Source organism: Sorex araneus, chromosome 1 (genome assembly GCF_027595985.1).
Source record: "Sorex araneus isolate mSorAra2 chromosome 1, mSorAra2.pri, whole genome shotgun sequence".
Lineage (NCBI taxonomy): Eukaryota > Metazoa > Chordata > Mammalia > Eulipotyphla > Soricidae > Sorex > Sorex araneus.
Window position 1 is genome coordinate 207,525,827 of NC_073302.1, and position 26,915 is coordinate 207,552,741.

At 40.2% G+C, this 26,915-nt stretch overlaps 1 protein-coding gene across 4 annotated transcripts in view; it reads right to left on the reverse strand.

Annotated features, from left to right (window-relative positions):
* Positions 1–26,915, reverse strand: part of MBD5 (methyl-CpG binding domain protein 5) — a 459,774-nt gene that overhangs the window by 289,475 nt on the left and 143,384 nt on the right. The gene's annotated exons all lie outside the window — the stretch shown is intronic.

Sequence of the window (26,915 nt, forward strand, 5' to 3'; positions counted from 1 at the left end):
TATCCTACTCCAGAGAGGTGCGGGGAAAGATTGGTCTGTGGAATGAAGTAGTGGAATCTATTTCTTCGACGATCTTGATAAACAGAAGGCATACACTAAAAGCAATTGAGAAAGGTTTAGGTGTGTCTCTGCTAGAAGACAGCTAGTGAATAACCACTTATGGCTCAGGAGAGCCAGTGACTGCATAATAATGCCTTTCTGATAACTGTACTGCAAGGGCAACTCGACTGCCTTTTCTTTTCTTTAAAAGAATTTTCTGATCAGGAGTTACTGCCCAAAGAGTCGCAGAATATTATGAATGTAATTAGATGAAATTTTCCCCTTCTGAACAGAAAAGCAAGAATTTTGACTCTAGTTACTGAGGAAAAAATTAGAAGCTCTATACTGGGCTTTTTAAATATTTAAAGCAGATATATTTATCTGCTTTGTTGGATGGCTTCACTTAAGCCTGTAAGTTGAATTATCACTCCATCAGAAATTCCAAACATACATAAACCTTCTTTGTTCTTATAAAAATCTTTGAAAAAAATATTTTGCCGCATTTTACTTAATTTTTAGTATTATTTTATATGCATTTACTAAGTATTTTTTCACAAAGGAGGAGATTCTTATATATACACTGTTTTCTTTTAAAATAGTCATTTTTTTTTCTCAACAACTTCACCTGTAAAAGGTAAACCAATTCAACTTCTGTGTCATTTGTTTGTTTTTGCATCATACCCAGTAATGCTCTGGGGGTACTCCTGTCTCTGCACTCAGGAATGACTCCTGGTGTGCATGGGGACCATATGGGATGTCAGGGATCAAACCTGGGTCAGCTGTGTATAAGGCAAGTGCTCTACCTGCTGCACTACCACTCTGGCCCCCATAAACTAATTCAATTTTGAAAATGGCATATTTGGACTAAAATACTTGTCCGAATATTCTTCCAGAATTACTGTGGAAGTAACTTAAGCTTCAATGAAATCTTTGACAAAAGATTTTCCCAAAATATATGGCAAATGTAAACAGACGAGGCAAATGTAAACAGACGAGGTTCGATGACTTTGGAGTACATTAGAAGAGTATTTTAAAAAGAAGTAAGAAATATATAGAAACTAAACAAAAAATCTAGCATAAATAATTCTAAAAAATAAAACTAAATCTCTAACTTCCTAAACTATTTAGTATTTGTAGAGCTATATGTGTCTCCAATATAGATACAAAAAGTCCTATCTTTGTAATAGAGAGCAAACATAGCACTATATATGTGACAATATGCAGAAACGGAAATTTTGACATGCAACAGTATTCAGAAAAATTAAAGAAATAGCTTAGTTATATATTAATTATTATATTAAAATAATTTATTTTTCATTAAAATGCAAGATAATCCTACTGTTTCTACATACGTATATAGCAGAAACTCATAACACAAATATTTCATTGCTTGCCTCCAAAAAATAGTTGACATCCTCTGTGGCCATCTGCCAATGTGGTCATTCTTTTGTTTTTGATGGAATTAGAGAAGTATCAGGGTTCTTTAAATGGATGAAAGAAAATATTCTGTGCTCTTGGCTTATGGTACTTTATTCCTTGGTCCTGTTAAAAAGGAAACAATGGCAAATTTACCAATTTTGAATTTACCATTCTAAAACCAGTTATTATGTATTTCTCTAGATTCATATTTAAAGGATGTGTTCAGAGTTTCTTGAGACCTCATTATGACTCAGAATTTGTGTCTTACAAATAGCACTTGCTAAATTTAGAAGTGCAAATAAGCAAAAGCTGTATCAATCAGATGATTCAATTTCTCAATTTCATTCTAGAGGAAACTGAAATCTAGAGAGGTTAAGCAGTTCAATTAATACTACAGTAAATTAGTGACAGTCAGCAAAAGAAGAAACCAGTTTTTTACACTGCAGGTCCAAAGTTCTTTCATTTAGGTGTTTTCTCAGCAAGCAGAAGAGATGCTTTAGTAGAGAGAAGAATATTAGTAAAAGCATTATCCTAACCGAGTTGATTTCTTAGTGCTATTTTAGAGAGAAGTCTAGAACTAGAAACAACAAAAATGGATAGCTTCATAATATTTATAATATAAAGGAATAACACAGCTTTTGATCAAAGAATATCTAAGACATACTATTTCATTAAAATAACAAATCTCACAATGGAGACGTTACTGGTGTCCGCTCGAGCAAACTGATGAGCAATGGGATGACAGTGATACAGTGATGGATTAAAATATTTTATGGCCTCGGGGGTAGAATGCCTGCTTGCAGTGTCTGCCCCAGGACACAAGTTTAATCCCAAGTGTAATCCTTGGCATTAGTATGATCTCCAGTTTCACTAGTGTCATATAGCAATCAAGTGGTGACCCCTACCACTACTACAAGTGTGAGTTTCTGGACATTGCAGCAGTAACAAGAAGGGAAGGGGGATAATATTCTTTTATTAAAATGAACCAGTCACAGTTAAATATCTAAATTCCATGCATAGCTGCCAAGGTGATTTATTCTTTCCAATTCTTACTCTGCAACACTATCCATAAAGCAATTGAATTATATATACACATATCTATTAAAATTTAAATAGATATATATTTAAATTTTAAATTTTGTTTCTTTAAATTTAAATGTATATATTTGAATTTTAAAATTTTGTCACAGTTTAGGTAATATGGTTAGGATAGTGTTACTGTTCCTGGTGTTGTGTCCCACACATCCCTAAAGAACCCTTGGAATTAAGTACTGTTTGAATTTTTAAAGGTTTACACATGCCCTTATTATGTAACCTGTCCCTTTACCTTCAACTGGGAGATCTGCTATATCATTTAAAACTATGCTGACAGCTGTAGAGCAAAGCATACATTTATTCTCAGTGACATTATAAAAAAGACAGTGAGTAACTTTATCAGTTTTACTATTTGCAATGCTAGGGATCAAAATGAGTTTGACCATATGTAAGGCAAGTGCCTTAACCTCTATAGTATCTCGGGGCTGGAGAGATACCATAGAGGTTAAGGCACTTGCCTTACATATGGTCAAACTCATTTTGATCCCTAGCATTGCACGTGGTCTCCCAACACTGACAGAAAATGTCTTCCCCCTGAGCACAGAGCCAGGAGTAAGCCCCAACCACCAATGGATGTGGCCTAAAAACGAATGTGGCCTAAAAACCCCCAAATGAGTTAAGGTTCAGTCCAATTTCAATACTCTTTAAGAGGTGAAAAAAATCAATTTCAACTTCTTTGATTTTGAAATTATAAAGAACCAATTAATTTATTCCTTATATGCCTCACGTAAGGTCTGTTCAAAAGCCAGAAATTTTTCTTTTTGCCACTGTATGTTGAGTAAATGACAGATAATAAGTGTAAGATAACATTGGTTTGTCATTTCTCCCTGGCAGCAGGGAGCTTAGGTTTACTGGGTTACACCCATCACAGTACTTCTGAGGCACCCCCATTCCTCTGTGTTTACCTTTGACCTCTTCTTCTTGCTTTCTTCCCCAACCAGTTAATCACCATTTTCCCTAAGCAGTACTTATAACTTGTAAAGTCAAATTCCTCAGAAATCTCTGATCTTTTATTTGTAAGTGAAATATTGCTTTTTTCTTCTCCTTATGTTCTTTGCATAGTTACTTTAGAGCAATGTCTTTTTGTATAAACACAGGAGGACAGTTAAGGCTATGCTTTTGTAACTTGGGAGTTCACTGACTCTGAAGACTATTCACTCCTGGGAATCTGTCTTCTCAACTTAAGTTTCAGTTGCCCTTAGTTCTTAGCACCCCAAAAGCAGGGTCCTGACGAGGGACTGGATGGATCCAAAGCAAGCTGTGAGCTAACACTGGCATCGAAATGGGCCAGGCCAAGCGTCATTATACTTAACTATAAGTTAAGGGCATGGTCATGGACAATTTCTGTCATGATCCAAAGAGCAACAACTGGATTAGGACCCTGCTAGGGTTAGGAAAGACTAATCTGGCCTGAACACTGTAGTCTGGGATCTATATTGAGATGTTCCCCAGGAGAGGCACCTTACAAGCTGAATGTATCTCTTATTGTGTCCATACAAAATGACCAGTATTAAGGAGTAGAATTACGATGATGAATGTTTGAATGGTTGTTGGACTAAGGAAAGGAGAAACACACCCATACACAGTATTTGGCCCTCAGGAGAATCTCCTGACTGCAGGAGATCTTTGTCTTAAGAAGAGCTTCCCCAGAGGAATGGGCCTTTATATATGTTGATTGTGTGTAATTACACACCTCACCTCTGTGTAATTGCTACCCCCAGCCCTTGGAGAGGGAGAATAACTAAATTGGGGGAGTGGGCTGAGGTAGAGGATACAGGCAGTGAGCGAGACTGGAAGGAGGCAGAGGAAGAATAAACAGCAACTGATCACCAACCAGCCTGGCCCTGCTCCCTCCTTCATGCATCTGTTGGTGGAGGCTGCTGGCCAGGGTGGGGGAAGTGCTCAGGGCATGAGCAGGAGAGGCGGGAGAGAGAGACCAGCGCCGCCACTTTCACTTAGTTATTTTGTAAGTACTCAATATGTAAGTACTCAAAATGTAAGTACTAAACTAATGTTAAGAAGATAAATGACGGCTTCTACAAAGGTTAGTTGTTTTTATTTGGGGAGGATCATTATAATCTCTAAATTCTTTAAAATTGAAGGAACAGCTGAAATAATTGTTTTTAATGTTCTTCAAATTTGTTTTTTAAGGCTTACTGAAAATATAAAAACATATTGAACAGATGAAAGTACAGGAAGCGATATCAGGATCTGTATGACAATGTACCTAAAATTCTACAGACTAGGCTTGTTACCATGTATTCCTATTTTCTCCTTAGCTGATTGTTTATGCTATTCACCTACCCAAATAACACTCACCCTTTAATTGTAATTCCAATTATTAGCCTAATTCATTTTCTGTAAAAATGACTTGAAGGCAAGCTCCCGGAATCGCAATATCTTATAGCCTACTTCTCCATCTGGGAGAACCCGGCAAATTGTTGTGAGTTTCCTGCCCACATGGGAGAGCCTCGAAAGGTCCCTATGGTGTATTCATATGCCCAAAACAGTTACAATGCTGGGTCTCATTCCCCTGACCCTGGAAGAGCCTCCAGTTAGGCATCGTTGGAAGGATGAGTAGAGAGAGATTCTAAAATCTCAGGGCTTGGACGAATGGAGACGTTACTGAGACTGCTCGAGAAATTCGACGATCAATGGGATAATGATGATGATGATGATGATGATGATGAGGCTGGAACTCAATGATATTTAGTGGTTCTATGATTTAATTAACAGATTATGAGGCTGTAACCACTATACCTTAGAAGCTGAATCAATCAGAATCAACCAATCAACCAATCAGAAAAACATAACTGTATATCTAATTTACAATGAAAAAAATAGAATAGCTTTTAAATTAAAGCAAGTCTAATTTCACTGAAGTGACACATTTATCAAATATATACTTTATATCACAGATGCATAATTCTGAACTTGGGATGGACTTCTGTGTAAGATTATGTCTTATAACTAACACTTATTGAGCACATACTATGTGTCAAGCAATTTTCTAAACTCTTTAAAGCTGGTGATACAATGCTGATGGGGGCCATCAGGGTCACTCTCACAGTGCTTGGGTCATTCTCACAGTACTAGTCCTACACCTGGTGGTAGATGGGGCAGAAACATGTCATGCCAGGAACTAAACTCAGAGCCTTGAACATGCTAGAAGCCCTTCTGAATGGACTATTTCCTAGGCCCCTTCTGATACAGTGACAAAATGATTTTTGTGGAGCAACTGATGGGCGTTTGCCTTGCATGCAGTGAACCCAGGTTCCGTTCCTCCGTCCCTCTCGGAGAGCCCGGCAAGCTACCGAGTATCCGCCTGCACGGCAGAGCCTGGCAAGCTACCCGTGGAGTATTTCATATGCCAAAAACAGTAACAAGTCTCACAATAGAGATGTTACTGGTGCCCGCTTGAGCAAATCGATGAACAATGGGAGGACAGTGATAGTGATACAGCGACTGATTGCCAGGAGCTTGGGTTAGAAGGGAATGGAGTGACTACTAAGGAGTAAACGGTTCTGCGGTGGGGGGGTTTGGAAGGAGGGGAGGTAAAATGTTCTGGAATTAGTGATGATTCACAACAGTGGCAACATATTAAAACAACATAGAATAGGACAATTAGAACATTAAGAACTTTATAGTATATGTCAAATTATAACTAGGTTTTGTTTTTTTAATTTAAAAAACAGTGGAAGGCCAGAGGGATAATACAATGCACTTGCCTTTCACGAGGCCAACTCAGTTTTATTTTTTATTTATTTTTTTTTTAAAGAAATATTTTATTGAACCACCGTGAAAACAAGAAAAAAATACAAAGCTTTCAGGTTTAAGTCACAGTCAAATACTGATTAAACCACCATCCCTTCACCAGTGCACCCGTTCCACCACCAAGAACCCCAATACACCCCCCCTCCCACCCCACCCCCCATCTAAGTAGCTAATGATATTCCCATTATTCTCTATATATATTGAGTACATTTCATATTTCCATACAGAACTCACTATTATTGATTGAAAATTTTCCCCAACAATCAGGCCTGCCGAATAGGCATCATCTAATAATTTCTCTTCATTGGTAAGAGTGAAGACTTTGAGTCTTGGGTTTTGGGTTTCTAATATTTTAGCTCAGTTCACAGTCAAAATGGATGGCTGCAAGAATCCGCTCTGGAGCCAAAATGGGTTAGGAGACCTCAGGATCACAGTCAATAGGCTCGGAGGCTCTGCTTCTCGTGCCGCGGCTCTCGGTTCATCTCTGGGCGGAAGGCGCGCCGGGAACACCTCCCCTCCCAGGACCACCTACAGGCTACGTCACTAAAGAAAGTCCTACCTCCTGGTGGAGGGGTCTTAGAGGGTGGCTCTCACCGCGTGGCTGCTGCCGCTGCCGCCATTTTCGCTCAGAAAAATGGGGTGGAGAGGGAAAAAAATCCCTCCCCGGTCTGCACAAGGTTGTAGCTCAGTTCACAGTCAAAATGCATGGCTCAAGCATCCGCTCTGGTGCCAAAATGGGTTAGGAGACCTCAGGATCACAGTCAATAGGCGTGGAGGCTCTGCTTCTCGTGGCGCGGCTCTCGGTTCATCCCCAACTCAGTTTTAATTACTACCACCACTTAACCCTGAGCACAAAACAAGGAGTAATTCCTAAGCATATCCATGTGTGCCGCACCGCCCCCCCCCCCGCCCCTGCCTCCCATTACTAGATTCATTTTATCAGAGAATCCTCAATTTGAATCCTCAAGTGCTCAAAATAAGCCACTGATAAGAAATGAGACCAAGGATTTTCAAAAGGGAGAACAGAATTTATATTTCCCTTTGGCCAAAGAAAGTTCACAATCACACTGGAATTAGTCTACACAGAAATTGACCTGGAGCCCAGACAAAGTTTCTGGAACAAGGGTCACGAGAACAATATCCAGATGGACTGGAGACAGATGTCCCACCCAAGAAAGAAACTCCACCAGGGCCAAGGATATACAACTGGGAAGAGATTTCGAAGGCATGGGGCTTTGCTGTATCTTTAGGATTAGGATCGCACCGAAACATCTAGCACTTTCCAGCTCCTCGCCTATACTTGCTCCCTGGAGCAGGAAGGGGAGAAGCTTTAGTGTGCCGGAGTTCCTAACAGATCCAACCTTCCTAAGAGCAGTGTCAGGGGCATTGCTGCAGCGCTGTACTTTACAACAAGATCCTGAAGGCGAAGAGCCGAAGAGAGCCCCACCCACTCTGGGCAAACAGCTGCAGTGCTGGCAGTCAGACAACTAGGAAGTCAGCTTATTCCTGCCAGACAAACAGACCTGCCGCACCCATCCACACCTGACTACAGCCAGAAAGCTCCCCACATGCCTCCCAGCCAGGAAGACCCGCTGTCTGCAGTGCTCCCTGGGCTGTCCGAAGCAGCTAGGTTCTCCTCTCCAGTGGGCCTGGTGTGTTTGCTGGGTCACCAGCCGTGACTGAGGACCAAGCTTCCTTTCAGAACTTTTCACAACTGACATCCAACTCCCACGGCCACAGGTTTCCCAGCCACTGGCCAGGTTTACTTGACCACTGCAGCCAATTAGCTGTTGAGTATTTGTAACCTTGAAAGTTGGGTAGTTGCTGAGGTCTCAACTTGAACAAACTGCTGCTACAGAAAGGGCAACAGTGACCTGGTTGCCAACAATTTTGCTCAAACACAGGCCCAGAACTGAGTTGGGCATAGACAAACCTCAGGCCTCTAGTCACCACTCAGATCTGCTTAAACTTGGTGCAAACACGCTGCTAATCAGCTGTGAATACAATGTATGGTGGTTGCCCAGGCCTGTTTGAACCTGGTAGCATGGGCCGACCCAGACTGTCAACCACAGTCCTAGATGCACTAACCAAAAACTTGCCACCAGGCTTTCAGAACTGTGAACCCCAAGTTCACACCCAGCCCGGATCTCCATGCTGCTATACATACTGCCAGGCACTTATGCCCATAAAACCCCACACTTGCCTGACCTCAGTGCTATGGCTACCGCTGGGCACGAACAGTCATGATCCCTGCAGTACTATCAAGTCTTGGTCAACCTTGACAATTTATGAATTTGAAACCCCAGGAGCTGACAATGCAAACTCTGAGTCATAGCTACTGCCTGTCTCTTGTGACCAAGATGTTTAACACTGCCCCTTTTCCTGAACAGTGTCATTTGAAAACAGATTCCTAGCCCAGGCCCCTGACTGGCACCAAACATAGCGAGAAGACAAAGGAATTCATTTGCAGCGATGGAAGGAGACAAAAATGTAGGAACAATCCAAAGGTACAACAGAACAATGCAAACTTCCTGAAACTTCAATGATGTTGAATGTTCTGATCATACAATGGTTTCAACAGAAATGAGATCAATAGACAAGAACTTCAACAAGGACAAAGAAAATACAACAAAAAGCAGGAGAAAAGCAGGAGCAGAAATCAAAGAGCTTAAGAATAGAACAATTAAACTAAAAAGTATGATAGAGGGGTTCACCAGCAGGGCAGAAACTGACACTGACTCTAAGGATATCATAAGGGAAACTGTGAAAATAGCAACAAATAATAAAAAAAAAGAATTTAAAAGGTGGCCCAGAGAAAGAGCAATGGCTAGAGTGCCTGCCTTGTATGTGCGTGATCATAAATTCAAATCCCGAGTGTCCCACATGTGTCCAAGTGTGAGCTGGAAACTGGAAACTGCAGTTAGCAACCCCTGGCGCTAACTGGGATTCTGTTAGGGATTCTGACCACACCACAGCCAGATGAGTGAAGGCACCACAGAAAGGGGTGCTAGGTCTGGCAATTAATGCAACTAAAATTTAAAAATGTGCCAGCAACATGACTGGGAAGTGTGAGCCAGGCAGGCACGTGGTGTGCCAGAGGAAACCCTATAGCCATGCAGTATTGTGTCCCAAGTCTGACCCCTGGCAAGCAACTGTGCAGAACGACCCCAGGAGTCTACTGGCTGGTCATTTTAGCCAGGCAGTGATGGGTGAATTTAGACTTGCATGACCATCCCTTGTGTGTGTGTGAATGCGTGTAGCTACCTAAAGATAAGAGTATTTCTAGAGCATTAATAATGAGGAATAGTGGTAGGGACCTTCAGCTCAGTGATAAAGCACAGGCCTTGTATGTGGGATTAAAGCTCAGCATCGATGAATAGAAGGATTATAACTAAAATTTGCAAGAATAAAAAACTGCATCTAGGCTCCAAGAAACCAACACTTTGCTTTTTGGTTTTGTTTGTTTTGGCCACACCTGCTGTGCTCAGGTCTTACTCCTGGCTTTTCCCTCAGTGGTCACTCCTGGCAGGGCTTGCAGGACCATCTGAGGGACCAAGGATCAAATCCAGGTCTGCCTCAATTGCGTTCCCCACTGGACTATCTCTCTGGCCCCTCAACTTACTCTCCATTTTAGCACTGTAGCACTGTCATCCTGTTGCTCATTGATTTGCAATTGAGTGGGCACCAGTAACGTCACCATTGTGAAATGTTTTACTGTGTTTGGAATACTGAATATGCCACGGGTAGCTTGCCAGGCTCTGCCGTGCAGGCGGGATACTCTAGGTAGCTTGCCGGACTCTCAGAGAGGGACAGAGGAACTGAACCCGGGTCGGCCACGTGCAAGGCAAATGCCCTACCCACTGTGCTATCGCTCCATCCCTATAGACATATAAGACAATATAAAAGTAGCATCCAGAGACCATAAAACCAAGGTCCCGGAAGCGCACAACATCTTATAGCCTCATTCTCCCTCTGGGAGAACCAGGCAAGCTACCAAAAGTTTCCTGTCCACATGGGAGAGCCTTGCAAACTCCCCATGGCGTATTCATATGCCCAAACCAGTAACAATGATGGGTCTCATTCCCCTGACCCTGAAAGAGTCTCCAATGTGGCATTGTTGGGAAGGACAAGTAAAGAGAGGGTTCTAAAATCTCAGGGCTAGGACGAATGGGACATTACTGAGGCCACTTGAGAAATTTGACGATCAACGGGATGATGATGATGATAAAAGTAGCAACAGATTTGTGTGAAAACTAAGCTTGAAGGACTCAATTTGTAATGAAGAAATTTGAATAATGCTTGTAGTGAAAAAGTTATAACTTTGTTTTCCTTTCTGAGATGCAATTAGATTAACATTACCTACTATTCAACGACACTGTGAACAAATAGTACTTATGCTTTTTTTTTTGTGCCACAACTTGGAAGCACTCAAGGACTGCAACAGTGCTCCCGAGTCCATGTGGTGCCAGGGATGAAACACAGGGCTCCTGCATGCAAAGCACGGGCTCCAGTCCTTACAGTCATCCCCTGGCCTGCATTTATTTATTGATTTTTAAATAAAGTACACATTAAAAATTTAGTTGGGAATTTAGATGGGAAAGAAAAACGAACATCTTCAACAAGAAGGGGCTCTTAACTTATAGTTTTATTACTAAGTAATATAGGGCATTATGTTTCAAATACAAGAATATATATAGGCAGTCATGTATAAAATATAGCTATCAGGCCTACTCTGATGATAAATTCAGTTTTAGACAATGATAAAAATATGTATATTGGTAAAAATTAAACAATTTATGACAGATTATTCCAATGAAAAGATACAGTTATTAATTAGGGTTAAAAGTCACTTCAATTTGGAATAATTATGTATTCAATATAAAGATGTTTAATAAATCCATGAAGAAATATAACTGGAGACACTTAATTAAAATTCAATTTGCTTAAAGAAACTCTTTTACTATAACTTATAGAACAGAGGTATTTGGTGACACTACTTCTATTAACTTTAAAATTTACGCCTGTAGACATACAAATTTAAAACACTTTGTTTTCTATAAGATCCTGGAATTTCTAAGTTACTTAACTGTGAAATGGAACAAAATGTAGACATGCATAACAAAGAGATAAGCCTGAAGATTTTTCCCTCTCATCAGAGACTTCAGCATTTTCCCTTCCTGCTTAAAGTCAACAACTTCATAAGATATCTCGCCAGATTGACAGTTCTGGGTTAATTTTCCTGGCCTATGGAATTTTGTTTCAAAACGTATTCAAATTGCTGGTTTTTGTTTTTAAATGCAATGTTTAAATATTTGTTTTTTATTTTAACTTTTCTTCAATGCTTCTCTCAATTTATATACATCTACCTATGCACATACACAAAATTCTTGCTCATCATATTCTTCTTTCTTTGGTAGATTTGCTCTTTTCACTTAAATCTTTATTTTACTTAAGGTAATGCCTAGTCACTCTTACATTCTTTCAATTAGTGCTCTGAAACATAGGCCCTTTTGGGGGAGGGTGGGGTGTGGGTCAGGGCCACACCCAACAGTGTTCTGGGGCTATTCCTGGCTCTGTGCCCAGAAGAACAAATATGTGGTGCAGGCTGAGGTTGGTGGGTGGGTGTGGACACCGATGTGGTCCAGTTAAATACGATTTAAAATACAGTTGGAGGGATACAAGGCAAGCACCTTGACCTGTACTCTCTCCCGACTCTGAAACAAACACTCCTTATGTCTGTCAGCTCATAATTCATCTTCTTTGTTGTTTTGTGTTTTTCCTAGGTTTGTACTTCACTGAATCACACATTTTGCTTCTATAGTTTATTGCATACTTCGCTGTTTCTCCTCTCTCAGCTACCGTGTTTTTCCTTTTTTTCCCCCGTATCTCTTTCCTTTCCATCTTTCATTGAGAAACACATAATGCATATTCAGCAACATTAGGATTCACATATGTCCCTAAACTCTAGCAAAAAGCAACTGAGATCTAACAAATTTACCAGAGAGTAAATGAAGATAATTAGTGTTGGAGAAATGTAGTGGCAAGGGACCCCTCGGTACAGATCTCAGAATGATGGAAAAGATATTATCTAAAGACTGTAATGTAACATACCCTAAGTTGCTACAGGCTTTTTCTGTAATTATACTTAGGGGAACAGGGTGAGCTGAGTTGTTAGAATTAGGTGCAGAGAGCAGAGAAGGGCTACGTGAAAAATAAAGATAAGTCAACACTGTTGTGAGGATTTAGCAAACTTGAAACATACTTGGACTCTCTTTTGCCTCCAGCATCCTAACACAGCCTGGTCTCTCCACTTGCAGAACTGTATTCTGGGCGTGTGACTCGGTTGTGTTTTGCCGGCAGATTTGGTTTGGGGAGTCCGCACTTGGTAGTACTCGGGCTACTTGAAGTTGCTCGGGGATCCCTCTTGGTGGAGCTCAGGGGACCATGAGGTGCTGGGGAAAGAACCTGGGGTTCTGGGCTCCAAGCTTTTGAGCTATCTCTGTGGCCCATGACTCATTTTTTGGGAATGTCCTTATTGGTGCCACATTTTCATCCTCTGATCTTTTTTGTAGCCAGTCAATACATTTTTTTTGAATATTTTATACAATGCATGTATAAAGTTAATTTTGTGTTTTTGGGGGGGCAGGAGAGACTTGGGTCACACCCAGAGGTGCCCAAAGAGGAAGAAAGATATAGTACCAGGGCTTTCCCATTAACCCACTACAGCATTATATTCTGGTTGGCTGTTCATTTGATGTACAAAATGTACAGTTTTGTTGAACCATGGTTTACAATATGTCAGTGATAGATATATGCTTAGCTTCACTCCAATGTGCCAGGGACCCATTACACACACACACACACACACACACACCCCTTCAGGGACCCATTGCACGCGCACACACACACACACACACTTGCCTTTTGGATTCCTACTTTCAGCATTCCTAACAAAACAGAGACTGCAAGCACCCTTTACTTAGTGATCCCTTCTCTATCTGAGCTGCCTTTCCCTCCCCCCATCCCCCAGCATGTGAGGCTGGCTTGCAAGCTGTGGAGCAATCTTCCTGGTAAACATCTCTACTATTCTTGGTGTAAGTCTCGTATTCTGTTACTTTATATTCACAAATGAGTGCAATCTTTCTATGTCTGCCCCTCTCTTTCTGACTCATTTCATGTAACATGATACTCTCCATGTTGATCCACTTATATGCAAATTTCATGACTTCATCCTTTCTAACAGCTGCATAGTAATCCATTGTGTAGATATACCAAAAAGTTTTAGAGGGCCCACTCTGGATGGAGATGTGAGCAGTAAGACTATAGACTGAACATGATGGCACTCCACACAACTGCAAACCACAACACCCAAAAGGAGAGAGAGAGTGCAAAAGGGAATGCCCTGCCACAGAGGCGAGGTGGGGTTGGTGGGAGGGATATTTTCATCATTGATGGTGGAGAATGGGCACTGGTAGAGGGATGGATGCTCGATCATTGTGTGACTGAAATGTAAGCACCAAAGTTTGTAAGTCTGTAACTGTACCTTACAGTGATTCATGTAAAAAATAGATAAAAACTAACTAAACAAATAAATCTATAAGACAAAAAAACAGACACTGACATAACACTGAGACAGACACACATGAACAGACACAGATACACATTAATAATATACACTGTAAATAATCATGTCACATCATTACATTGAATCATGAATAATTAAAAAAAGATGCTCAAAAACAATAACAACAAAAATAGCAAAACACAGTAACAGGAAACAGTAAATCACTACAAAAAATGTTATCACAATTTAAGGAAAAGGTTGGAAAATTGAGTATTTTAATGTTTGTTAGTCATTTGTACTTCTACTTTGATAAACTATCACTATAACAGTGTGATCCCGTTGCTCATCGATTTGCTCAAGCGGGCACCAGTAATGTCTCCATATTGAGACTTGTTACTGTTTTTGGCATATCGAATACTCCACGGATAGCTTGCCAGGCACTCCAAGAGGGATGGCAGAATGGAACCGAGTTCAGCTGTGTGCAAGGCAAATGCCCTACCCGCTGTGCTACACATACAAAAAATAACCCAAGGTTATTTTCACCAGCTCAGGTCACAGAGGGGGTCCTTGAGTTGCACAAAGTCTATCTTCTCCAAACACAAGTGAGTCAAGTCCCAGCACACACACACACACACTCCCAAGAAGCATCTGCCCCCAGGAGCTAGTCACTGGGGGCCTCGGTGTTCTCATCTGTGCGATTGGAGGGGAAAGGTTCTGTTATGCAGTGTTCCCGCCCCAGAGGGAACTAAAGAAAAAAGGTGCGGAGGCCCCGGGCCCTCTTACCACCCGCACAAGCCAAGCTGCCAAGAATTCATGACCTTCCCCCAGCCCACACCACCCCCACCCTTCAGCCATGCCAACACAGTGCAGAAACTTGGGTTGAGATGTTCTTTTCTGATGACGGGGTGAGTGCTCCCCGCCTTCCTCCCCTCCCCCCAGCAAGAGAGTGGTGAGGGGGGTAGAGTACAGGGAAAAAAAAATGATCCTAATTCTAGCCCCCAGCCCCACCCGCAGCTACCTTTAACCCCTACTTGCAACCTGAGAGCTGGAGGTCAAGCTGGACTGGTGGCCTGGAGCCCCTCTTCCCCTCCAAAGCTGGACTCTTCACCCTACCCCCACCCCCCACAGAAGCTCAGGAGACTCTGCACCTGGGGTGCTCTGACCCTGGCCAGGCCCCAGGTCGCCCCACCTTGGGCACCAGTTAACCAGAGGAGCCCTCAGTGGCTGGCTCGCGCTTCCCCACACCCCACTCCACATCCTACCCCCACGTCGGGGGTTCACAAACCCCCACCCACCACCGGCACCCAGCCCTCCCCAAAGCCCCGCCCCCATCACATACATATATACTATACATATCTTTTATGCAATGAGATTTTTTCTGAAATTAAATTGTTAGCACTTTTTGAATATTAAAAAATCATCTTCCTTGTATGAGCAACCAAATGTTAATTTTTAAATTTAAAATGCCATCTAATTTAGTTTCTGCTTTTAATTATTTCAGACTATTAATAGCACTAATCTATGATTCGATATGTTTTTTTCAAAGATGCTTTGCATTTCACAAGCACAACAATCCCATGTTTAAAAGCCACCAATAATTCGTACCAATCTTAAACTTAATCTTAAAATTTCTTATTGGGCCTTTAACCCTCATTTGTCCACCCTTTCTATCTCTTCAGATTTATTTTATTCTTTATTTTCTTCATATCGGCCCATGAGATTTGTTGCTGCGCCTCACACAATATTCATGCTGACCCCAAAGCTCTCCACCTGCAATTCCATTTCACTCCAAACTCTTCCACTAGACATGGTGCCTTCTCCATCACTCAGGAGGTTTCTGAGGAAACATCATTTCCTTGGAGAAGTGTTTCCTGACCTTCTTCTCAAAACAGTCCTTCTCTACTTACTTTCTACTTACCATATTTTATTTTCCTTTTAAAACCATGCCACTTTTGGAAACACTATTTAATTATTTTATTGCTTATTATTTGTTTCCCCAAATAGGTAATAAACCCCCATGTGTGGGGGGAGGGGGTAATCTCTTTTACTGTTTATAGAGTTCCTACAATAATCCCACAGTTTGGATGTAAATATGCTTTTAAATTATTTTGTCTAATACTTAATTAAAAAAAGCATTTTTAAAATTGGATTTAAAAAGTACCGTCCATGGGCTGCCTGGGAGCTCTGCATGGCGCATATTGGGTTCCCTCCCCAGCACCACACACAGTCACAGCCTGGAGTAGTCCCTGAGTACTGCTAGGTGTGACCCTTCACCACTATCCCCACCCCACCAAAAAAAAAAAAAAAAAAGAACAAAAGCTGAACTTAAAAAATACCTCCAGGGTGCATTCACCATTCTGGAGAGTCACCCACATCTCAAATGAGACGTGCCCCCTATCGCTCCCACCTTCTCTTAGTTTCTTCATTGCTCATACTTCTCTAAGCAAGCTTCTCTAAACAAAGGGGAATGACTCCCAAGCACTAAGATGAAATAGCCCTCAGAGTACCTTCGGGTGTGGTACCAAAACAACACCAACACCAACACACACACACACACACACACAATTATAGAAACATGAAGGGAAACAATTTAGATCAGAAGTGAGAATTTAGAAGTTCTTGTACTGTTTTCCTTTAGGATTGCTTCATAGTACAGGTGTAATGAAACCAAACATTTCTTAAAACAAAACAGTTTGATTTATACTTATTTTGATACTTTTTTTTTTATATAGATAATCAGACTTACTACGCAAGCAGGGTCTTTGAATTGAAACTGACTTTGCTCTTAGGTTCCAAAAATGAAAAGATGGATACAGGTATTGTAAGCAAAGTAAACGAAAGACCTACTTATCTATCAGCATATTTTATAAAAATATGTACATAAGTAACATCTAGCCAGAGATTGATATCTAAAGGATTTTTAAAAAAGTTTTATTTAATTATATTTTTTATATTGGACTACAAAAGCCACTGTTTTAGTATTGTTTAGCTTCTACTGTAGGCATACTTAAATATGTACATTACACAGCCCTATAGAAAATTTAAATGCTATGAAAAAAAAAAAACAAGGCAAGGTAGAAGAGAGTTGCAGTTTAAAATAGAATGGACAGACAGGACATACTGTAGTGACATTTAAGCAAAGTTTTAAAGGTGATGGGACTATATAGGTAGCCAAAAGAAGGAATTTCTAGTTCAGAAGGCAAATCTAGGAGATGAGGTTCAAAATAACATCATAAAATATAAATATAATCTTTAAAACAATCCTTTTGAAGTCAACATTCATTTGGAAAGCATATATTTTTCTTTAAAAGTAAAAATGTTTGATGTAGTCATACTTCAGTGATAGGTAATTTAACCATATTTTGTAAGAGCAGCTTATAATTATAGGTAGAACTCACAGGAAGGTATCTTGTAATTTTTAAAAAATAAATGCTTACATCACAATGTATTTACTTTAAGTTAAAAAGATTACACTTTGACAGTCAAAGGGGCCCTCTTTAAACTCTAAGCTCAGCCAATCAATTCTAAGATTGTAACAAGAAAGCTGAGATTTCCCTGAAGAAGAAATTCTGCCTCACTGAAGCATCAGCTTCTGCCCAATTGTTTTCAGCCAGTTGGCACCATTACAAAGTTCACATTTGCTAGTCAATAACCATGTAAACCAATATTCTGAAATGAATCAATACATACATATACATTTATCTGTATCTATAAATCCCTTACTGGTTCTTTTTCTCCGGGGAACTCTGGATCCCCGGAGACTGTTTTAGTATTGTTTAGCTTCTACTGTAGCTTCTACTGTCTGAGACTTGGAACAAAGCTTAAGAAAGGCACCATGTCTTACCGAGTCCTGGATATAACAGGGTTCCTGGCACAATGTTTTCATAAAAAACAAGTAAACAAAGTAACATTAAAACATTTTAATTAAAGGTAGCTATATGGATTACTTCTAGGTAGCAGAAAAAATAAACACAGCTTCTATGTGATAGTAAGTTTCAAAATGCAATAATACAAGAAAGGTCATGTGTTGGTTTTGAGGCCAAGAAAGTTAGAATGTTTCATACATATGAAGAGATAACAAAAATGTAAAATCACTATAATTTCTGAGTAAAATATAAACTTACTTAGATTCTTTTACTGTTTAATACCAAACCACATGTTTTCTGGGCATCATTTTATTTTTTCCTGACAATGATGTGAAATAAGTAAAACTCAAGTTCTCATTCTGTATACGGAGAAGCTAAGGCACAGGAACACTGAAAAACAAAACTAGTTTACAGTGGTAGCACCACCATGAGATCACAAGAAACCGTATTTTAGTGTTAGATATGGAGGACACAATCCACCTAACAAAGAAGGCAAATAAGTGTTCATTCTTGGCAGAAAGTGAAAACAGCTCTGCAGTTCAACCTTACATTTTAGCAATAACAATTTGAAAAGGAGGGGGTGGAGGGACAGTACAAAGGTTAAAGAACGTGCCTTGCACACTGACAACCCTGGTTCAACATCCCTGGCATAGCCTGTGTTGCCTGAGTATCATCAGGACTTATTACTGAGCAGGGAACCAGGAAGAAGCCCTGAGCACTGTTGAGTCTGGCCCTACCATTACCTTCTCTCCCCCAATAAAATCTAAAAGGAAAATATATATATATATGTATCTATATATATATATACACACACACACATGTATATATATTTTAATTGAATCACCATGTGGAAAGTTACAAAGCTTTCAGGCTCGTCTCAGTTACACAATGCTCAAACACCCATCCCTTCACCAGTGCACATATTCCACCACCAACACCAAGAACCACAGTAAACCTCCCCCCCCCCACCCCAGCGTAGCTGATAAATTTCACTTTACTTTCTCTCTACTTTGATTACATTCAATATTTCAACAAAAAGCTTACTATTATTGTTTGGAGATCCCCCCCGCCCCCAAGGTCAGACCTGCTGGAAAGGAAGCATTTGATAATCTGTTTTCCATTGCTGAGAATGAAGGGATATGAGGTCGTGTGTCCACAATAGTGGCCGTGAGGTTTTGGATTTCTGTATTTTAGTATTATAGTAACTGAGTCCAGAGAAATTTCTGCCAGAAGTTGCATCATTGCTAGCTCGTACCTCTCTGCTACATTATATTCCGCATATGAGTGCAATCTTTCTATGTCTGTCTCTGGGTCCAGGGACAGCTCAGTGGCCAAAGAGCCTGATTCACATGCCTGCAGTCAGTGTGACTACAAATTCTATCCCTGGCATTCTCCTACAAGCCTGAGTAGCACTATCGTCCTGTTGTTCAATTTGCTCAAGCGGGCACCAGTGATGTTTCCACTGTGAGACTTGTTGTTACTGTTTTTGGCATACTGAATACGCCACGGAGAGCTTGCTGGGCTCTGCCATGAGGGAGGGATACTCTTGGTAGCTTGCCGGGCTCTCTGAGAGGGACAGAGGAATCAAACCCAGTCGGCCACGTGCAAGGTAAATGCTCTACCTGCTGTGGTATCGCTCCAGCCTGAGTATAACCTCAATAGCTGTGCTATTTGGAGTGCCCAAACCACAACGTGATCTTCATTGCATCTCAAGTAAATACGTGCAAATACAACATTGAGTGGGAGAAGATTGGCAAGCACTTCGACCAAAATGAGCCCCAACAACACAATGAATGAGTGGGACCTCTGGTGCACACGTGTTAAAGTACTGCAACCAAATGATGTGAGTTCTATTCATCACAATAACAAGAGGAAGGAAAGGGAAAAATAGAGAGGGAGCAAAAAAGGAAAATGTTAAATATTTAATTTTTTAGAAGTTAGCATAAATAAGTAACTAAAATTTTCATATGCTATGGGACAGTGATTCTACTCCAAACAAAAATCTCCAGATACAACTCAACAGAAAAAAAGGCTTTTACCAAAACAGTAAAATATGAATAACCTAGATGTTTAAGCACAGAAGAATGAAGGACATGATGACTTATTTATAGAATACCTACATGCTAAAATGACTACAGAGAAACATTCTCAAATGATGCCATGGGTTGCTCTGTGCAAAGCAGGTAGTTTATTATAGCTTTGGGAGCATGACACAGTACAATGGAAACTTTCCTGGAGGAGTGAACTCCCTTCAATGCTAAAAATGTCTTTTCCAAACCATTTTGAAAACACACTCGGTTAGTATTAGCTATTTGTTGCTGAGTAACAAATAGTACTGATGTTGTTTCTAGGTTAGGGCAGAGTTCAGCTTGCTGAGAGGCGGGACAAAGGGAGTGCTTCTCTGTTCATCTTTTTATGCCTAAGCTGCTAAGAACATCAGAGTCACTTTCATTACTTTGTAATTATCAAGGCAGCCATATTTCAAGAGAGGGGACTCAAACTCTCCCTTCTCATTAGCGAGTAGAAAGGCTCTCTACACATATGTGGGATCAAAATGCATTTCTGATGGCAAAACCAAGATGATGGAATACAGCAAATCCAGTTTCAGCCTTTTTTCTTTTTTGGGTCACACTTGGCGATGATGCACAGGGGTTAGTCCTGGCTCTGCACTCAGGAATTACTCCTGGCCGTGCTCGGGGGACCACATGGGATGTTGGGAATCGCATCCAGGTTGGCCATGTGCAAGGCAAAGCCTTACCCACTGTGCTATCATTTCAGCCGCCCTGTGTCAGCCTTTTCCTGTGATCCTTGCAAAATTCTACACCCAAGCTGGGATTAATGACAAAATACTGCTTGAGGACCTATTGAGTAAGATACAAGGGAACAATCAGACAGAATAGGGTAGGGAATCCCTTGGCCAGGGAGAAAACCCAGCATGGACCTATCTGCTGTTGTCTGGAATGGCACTCTGAAGCCTGGAAACCTGCTCCAGGAAAGCATCGGAGACTGCTGATACAGGGAACACTGCCCTGTTCAAGCCCAAGCCCACCCCACTGCACCCCATCAGGAATGGAGACAAAAACTGTGAGACACACAGGGTTTGAGTCAGAGGCAGTGTCGTCTAAGTGCCTCCTCCAGTCCTGCTGGTAGAATCTATTTCCAGTGTCTTCTTAGAAACAGATCTTATGGGCCAACTTCTGAAGTGAGCTTCACCCACCCAAGCCAACTGCAGAGCAGCAGAGCTGGGGGCTGAATAGTATTTGCTGAAATCCAACCAAACAGGAGACCAGATTCCTCACAATGCACAGCTGACTGCCAACACGCAGCCAAGTACTTATAGTCAGAAAGCACTTTGGGGGCCTCCCCAGGCACAGAGGGCTGCCCTTGTTAATCCATGATGGCATGCACTGGGACTGAGGCCCAGCCATCTCTTACATGCTCTACCCTTTCCCTCCACCTCATTGCTGCCCACCACAGCCACAGGTTACACATGCCACACGAAAACATTTGTGATCAAAACAGGGCAGCCTGGAGTGTACCAAGCACTGGCTACCCTAAAATCCTAGTTGTCATTCAGGCTTTACAATATTGGTGCACATTGTCTAAGGGTAGAAATAGAAGGGAATATTTTTATTTATTTTTATTTATTATTATTAATATTATTACTTTTGCTTTTTGGGTCACACCCAATGATGCACGGAGGTTACTCCTGGCTTTGCACTCAGGAATTATCCTGGCAGTGCTCAGGGAACCATATAAGCTGAGAATTGAACCCCGGTCGGCCACGTGCAAGGCAAATGCCCGACCCGCTGCGCTATTGCTCCAGCCCCTAGAAGGGAATATTTTTAAATTATTCCCAAGCTGGGATTAATGACAAAGTACTGCTTGAGGACCTATTGAGTAAGATACAAGGGACCAATCAGACAGAATAGGGTAGGGAATCCCTAAAACTGACAGGGAATAAACAGAATATATAACAATCTCTGAACATTTTAATCAAGAGAAAAGAAGCAAAATATAAAAATTAATATGACAAGCAATTTAAAGAAAAGTCAAAAGGTCAACATAGATAGGAAGAGAGAGTCAAACTCCTGACTGGTAAATATCAAATGAAAACAATGGGGTATTTGAACTGGAGAGATAGTGCACCAAGGAAGGTGTTTGCCTTGCATGCAGCCAACCTGGATTCTAACCCCAGCACCGTATCGGGTCTGCCAAATCAGCCAGGAGTGATTCCTGAGCACAGAGATTAAATCCTAAGCACTGCTAGGTGTGGCAACCACCCCCCCCCAAAAAAAAAAATAAAGCAAAAAACGAGGTATAAATTATACACATTAGACTAAAAATGTTTGGAAGTTAGGGAATTTAAAAGGTTAGCAGGGATTATGGGGTTAGTGAGCATGGACTAAAGAATTTACTTGGTAGAGCATTCGGGAAAGGTCTTCAGTATAAAGCTTTATCCTAATATTTAGCAATCATGCTCTCTCTCTCTCTGTGTGTGTATATATATATATATATATATATATATATATATATATATTAAAAAATATTCATTTCACCTCCACCAAAGTGCCCGGGGCCTCTATTTCTAGTTTACTGATAATTTCAGTTTTGAAATCCGGGAACACATGTCTGTCACTATCTGATGCTGTCTGTTTCCTTATTTGATTTGCTCTGTATACCACAGGTAATGAGCTCATCTGCTATCGTCTTTCACCCTCTAATATTTCTTTTAACACAATAGAAGGGTTTTATTTTGTACCTATACTTTTTTACTCTTTCTGATATCTCCCTTCTGCCATTTTGTCCTAATTACATTTTTTTGGGGGGGTGATTCTTTTGGGGGCACACCTGGAAGTATTCAGGGGTTACTCCTGGCTCTGCATTCAGGAATTACTCCGGGTGGTGCTCAGGGGATCATATGGGATGCTGAGACTCAAACCCGGGTTGGGCTCCATGCAAAATAAATGCCCTACTTGTTACATTTCGCTCAGGCCCCTTGTTCCAATTGATTTCTTAAGAATTTATTCCAATGTTATGTTTTCTCTTTTTGTTTTTGAACAGAAGTTTCCAGAGCCTGACCCAGCGAAATCAGCCCTACAATGTACCCAGTAGGTTAGCTACAGTGTATTAATTTTGTTTCCTGAAATGTTTTTTAAGTCTGTTTCCTCCTTTAAAGTATAGTGTTAAAGACATGGCTGGCTCCTGGGAATATATCCAGGAGAGGCAAAAAGGTACAGTAGAAATGACATCTGCATTTGTATATTCATTGCAGCACTGTTTACAATAGCCAAAATCTGGAAAAAAAACGGAGTGCCCAAAAACAGATGACTGGTTAAAGAAACTTTGGTACATCTACACAATGGAATACTATGCAGCTGTTACAAAAGACGAAGTCATGAAATTTGCATATAAGTGGATCAACATGGAAAGTATCATGTTGAGTGAAATGAGTCAGAAAGAAAAAGACAGACATAGAAAGATCGCATGCACTAATATGTGGAATATAAAGTAGCAGAATGGGACACTAACATCCAGGAGTAGTAGAGATAAGAACCAGGAAGTCTGCCCCACAGCTTGAAAATTGGCCTCACACGCTGGGGGAAAAGGCAGCAGAGATAGAGAAGGGAACACCTCGTAGAGAATTTTGGGAGGATCCACTCAGGTTGAAAGCTGCATACCAAAAGTAGACTATAGACCGAACATGATGGCCACTCAATACCTCTGTTGCAAACTACAACACCCAACAGGAGAGAGAACAAAAGGGAATGCTCTGCCACAGAGGCAGGTTGTGGTGGGGAAGTTGGGGTTGGGGTAGTGGGAGGGATACTGGAAACATTGGTGGGGAAGAATGGGCACTGGTTGAGGGATATAAACCAAATGCAAACATGAAAGTTCTTAAGTTTGTAACTGTACCTCACGGTGATTCATTAATTAAAAAAAAAAGAAATTAAAAAAAAGACGTGGTTGGAGTCCAGCTTTTATTTATTTCCTCACCCCACTGATGTTAGTATAATTCTTGTACAGGTAAGGATTAAAAGTATAATTGGTTAAGTAACTAGTTGATTTAAGTGCAAACTTATCTTGAGCTAGTCTATTTGTATAATTTTTTTGTTATTCAAAACTTTTTGTAAAGAATGGCAGTAGTTCATTTTATCTTGAGTTTTCAGCAATACTTTTTCCTTTAATAGTGAACGAAGTCATTGTGCAAAATGGTATTCACGCTGAGGGCTTTAAAATTTAGTCAGCCAACAAGTATCAAATATCAACTGTGTGTAAAAGAATATACTCAGTTTTAGAATGTGGTTCCTGCTTACAAGTTGTTTATCATTCATTTTGGGGAAAGTGAATACTGAATTTATGAAAAACATAGCAAAAAGTACAAATAATTACAGCAGGAGTTAGCAGTGCACAGTGGGTATGAGAGTGGCAAGGCAGCAAGGTCATGAAGGAGGAGGAGAGATTGGTCTGCGATAGCTCCTTGGAGACTGGCTGTGAGCTAGAGTTTAAAGATGGGCTGATTGGATTAGCTAAAAAAGGACATTAATATATTTCAGGAAAAATGAATAGCATAGGGGTAAACGGAGTCAGAAGGCCAGAAATGCTTAGAAAAGAATCAGGAAACAGATTAATGAAGTGCAAAGTATAAAAGGTAGTGAGGGTTTGATTGTGATGGATAATTAGCCATCCTGTAAAGGAATTGGATCCCAAGCTGGGATTATCTTTTCCCCACTAACACCCTATGAATGGGAACTTTTTTTTTTTGGCTTATTGGGTCACACCCGGCAATGCATAGGGGTTACTCCTGGCTCTGCACTCAGGAATTACTCTTGGAGGTGCTCAGGGGACCATATGGGATGCTGGGATTCAAACCTGGGTCAGCTGCATGCAAGACAAACGCCCTCCCCACTGTGCTATTATTGCTCCAGCCCCAATGGGAAGACTTCCTAAAATATTTAAAGGGGATAGCTGATTAATGAGGAAATGTCAACAGAGTAATGAAAGAATTTCCATTCACCTACATTTTACCAATTCTAGCAATGGCTAGGAATAATCATAGAGATGCATATATGTTTATCTTTTTAAGAGAATATCCTTTTTTTTAAAAAAAATACTGTTAGAGAGCCAATTTTTATTTATCTCTTGCCAAGTTAAATATTTACTCATTTGATACCCCATGTGAACTTTGTAAGTCAATTATATAGTATTTTGCGATTTCATTATTTGTTTATTTGAAGTCACGAAAGAGCCTGGCAAGCTCCCTGGGGTGTATTCAATATGCCAAATACAGTAACAATAACAGGTCTCATTCCCCTGACCTGAAAGAGCCTCCAAACGTCAGGAAAGACGAGTAAGGAGAGGCTGCTAAAATCTCAGGGCTGGGACGAATGGAGATGTTACTGGTGCCTGCTCGAGCAAATCGATGAACAACGAGATAGATGACAGTGATACAGTGATTTATTTATATATATATATATTATTTATATATATACATATATATATATGCATATATGTCCCAAAGAGTAAAGAACTCCTGAGCTCCATTCCGCAGCAAATATGAAAATGTTCATTATAGCAGTAGTTGTTGTGAAAGAAAACTGAAATAATTTGGCCAGAAACCACTGGGAAACAGGGCAGTTAAGACATGGTTACTACACGCCATGAATACAAATGGGCATTAGAGCAATGAAAAACAGAAAAATAAATTATTAAAAAGATTACATAAGTAAAAGAATAAGGGTAAGATATGATACAATGCCTAGTTCCACTCTGCATGTTAAATGTCCTGTAAATAAAGGGACAGGGTACAAAGTAGAGGCACAGGTAAAAGGAGCTCAACCAGAGGTGACTATTAAAGCTAAGAGAAGGGCACGTGCAGGTTCCTAACACTACTCTCTTTTCCCTTGAATTTATTTTTATCTTTCTCTTGAATGTTTTTAAAGGAAAATTTTAAAAAAACATACACAAATAATACTTATTTACTAAAGAAAAGAGAGCAGTAGACATTATTTTAGACCACCTTATTCAAACGAATTCTTATGGGCTGAGGCCAAGATTTTGAGAGCACAATCATAAAACAACAAATAAAATGAGAGCCTCGTATGAACCGTAGAATGTGATTACTATTCTCTCTACATGTAGAATGTACATTTAAAAAATAGAATATTCTTTTTAAATAAAAAGGATCTATTTTAGATTCTAGAAAGAACTATGGAAATAATTATCTAATTATAATAATTCAGAAAATAATTAAATAGCTCTATTAAGTAACTAACTCACCATATGTAAGAATAGAAACGAATCAGAAATAATATCACTTATATTTTCAGGAGAAATCATTTCTGACAATAATATTCATCACAGAAAACGAGCAAATCACTTAGCAGCTAACCACAAATTAGGGAGAAAAAATAAACTCTAAATACTTGTGTTCTAAGAGAATAAAGAAAAATAGAACAAAGGAAAAAAATTTCCTGCACCAGAGGCTGTAAACTTCTTTATTTGCTTCACACAGAGGCAAACGTAGATATTTTTCCAAAGGCAAACTTTTTTATTGACGATGTATTTTGGTTTTTGAAAAAAATGTATTTCTGTCTTTTGAAGAAAAATTTCCTAAAAGGAATTAAAAAATAGTGAAAAGAGACTTCGTATTCAGAGTCTGAGAATGAGAATCAATGACAGAGTTCTTTGGCTACAGAACAAGTTCTTAACATGCTTCAGGAATCAATTAATAAGTAGATTTAAGAAAAAAACTGCTAGCTTATTTTTTCAAGTAAAACTCTTCCTAACGTAATCATAGTCAGTTTTTGTCGTTCTTGTTATTTTTAATTGGTTTGCTTGTTTGTCTTTTGGGCCATGCCCAGCAGTGCTCAGGACTTATCCCTGGCTCTGTACTCAGGAATCAGTTCTGGCAGTGCTCAGACAATCAAATGCAGTGCCTGGGAACAAATCCAGGTCAGCGGCATGCAAGGCAGGGAGGGATGCTGTGCTGTACTACCTCTTGGGCCCTGTGCTCAGTTTTAATGGGAGGTACTTGGTTTCTTCTTCATTCTTAATCAGTTTGCATGCTTCCTATAGTAGAATATAATTTTTTTCAATTGTCTGCCATAAATTAAATTCGACACTTCCTTCTGAGGCATAAAAGTGTGTGCCTGAAT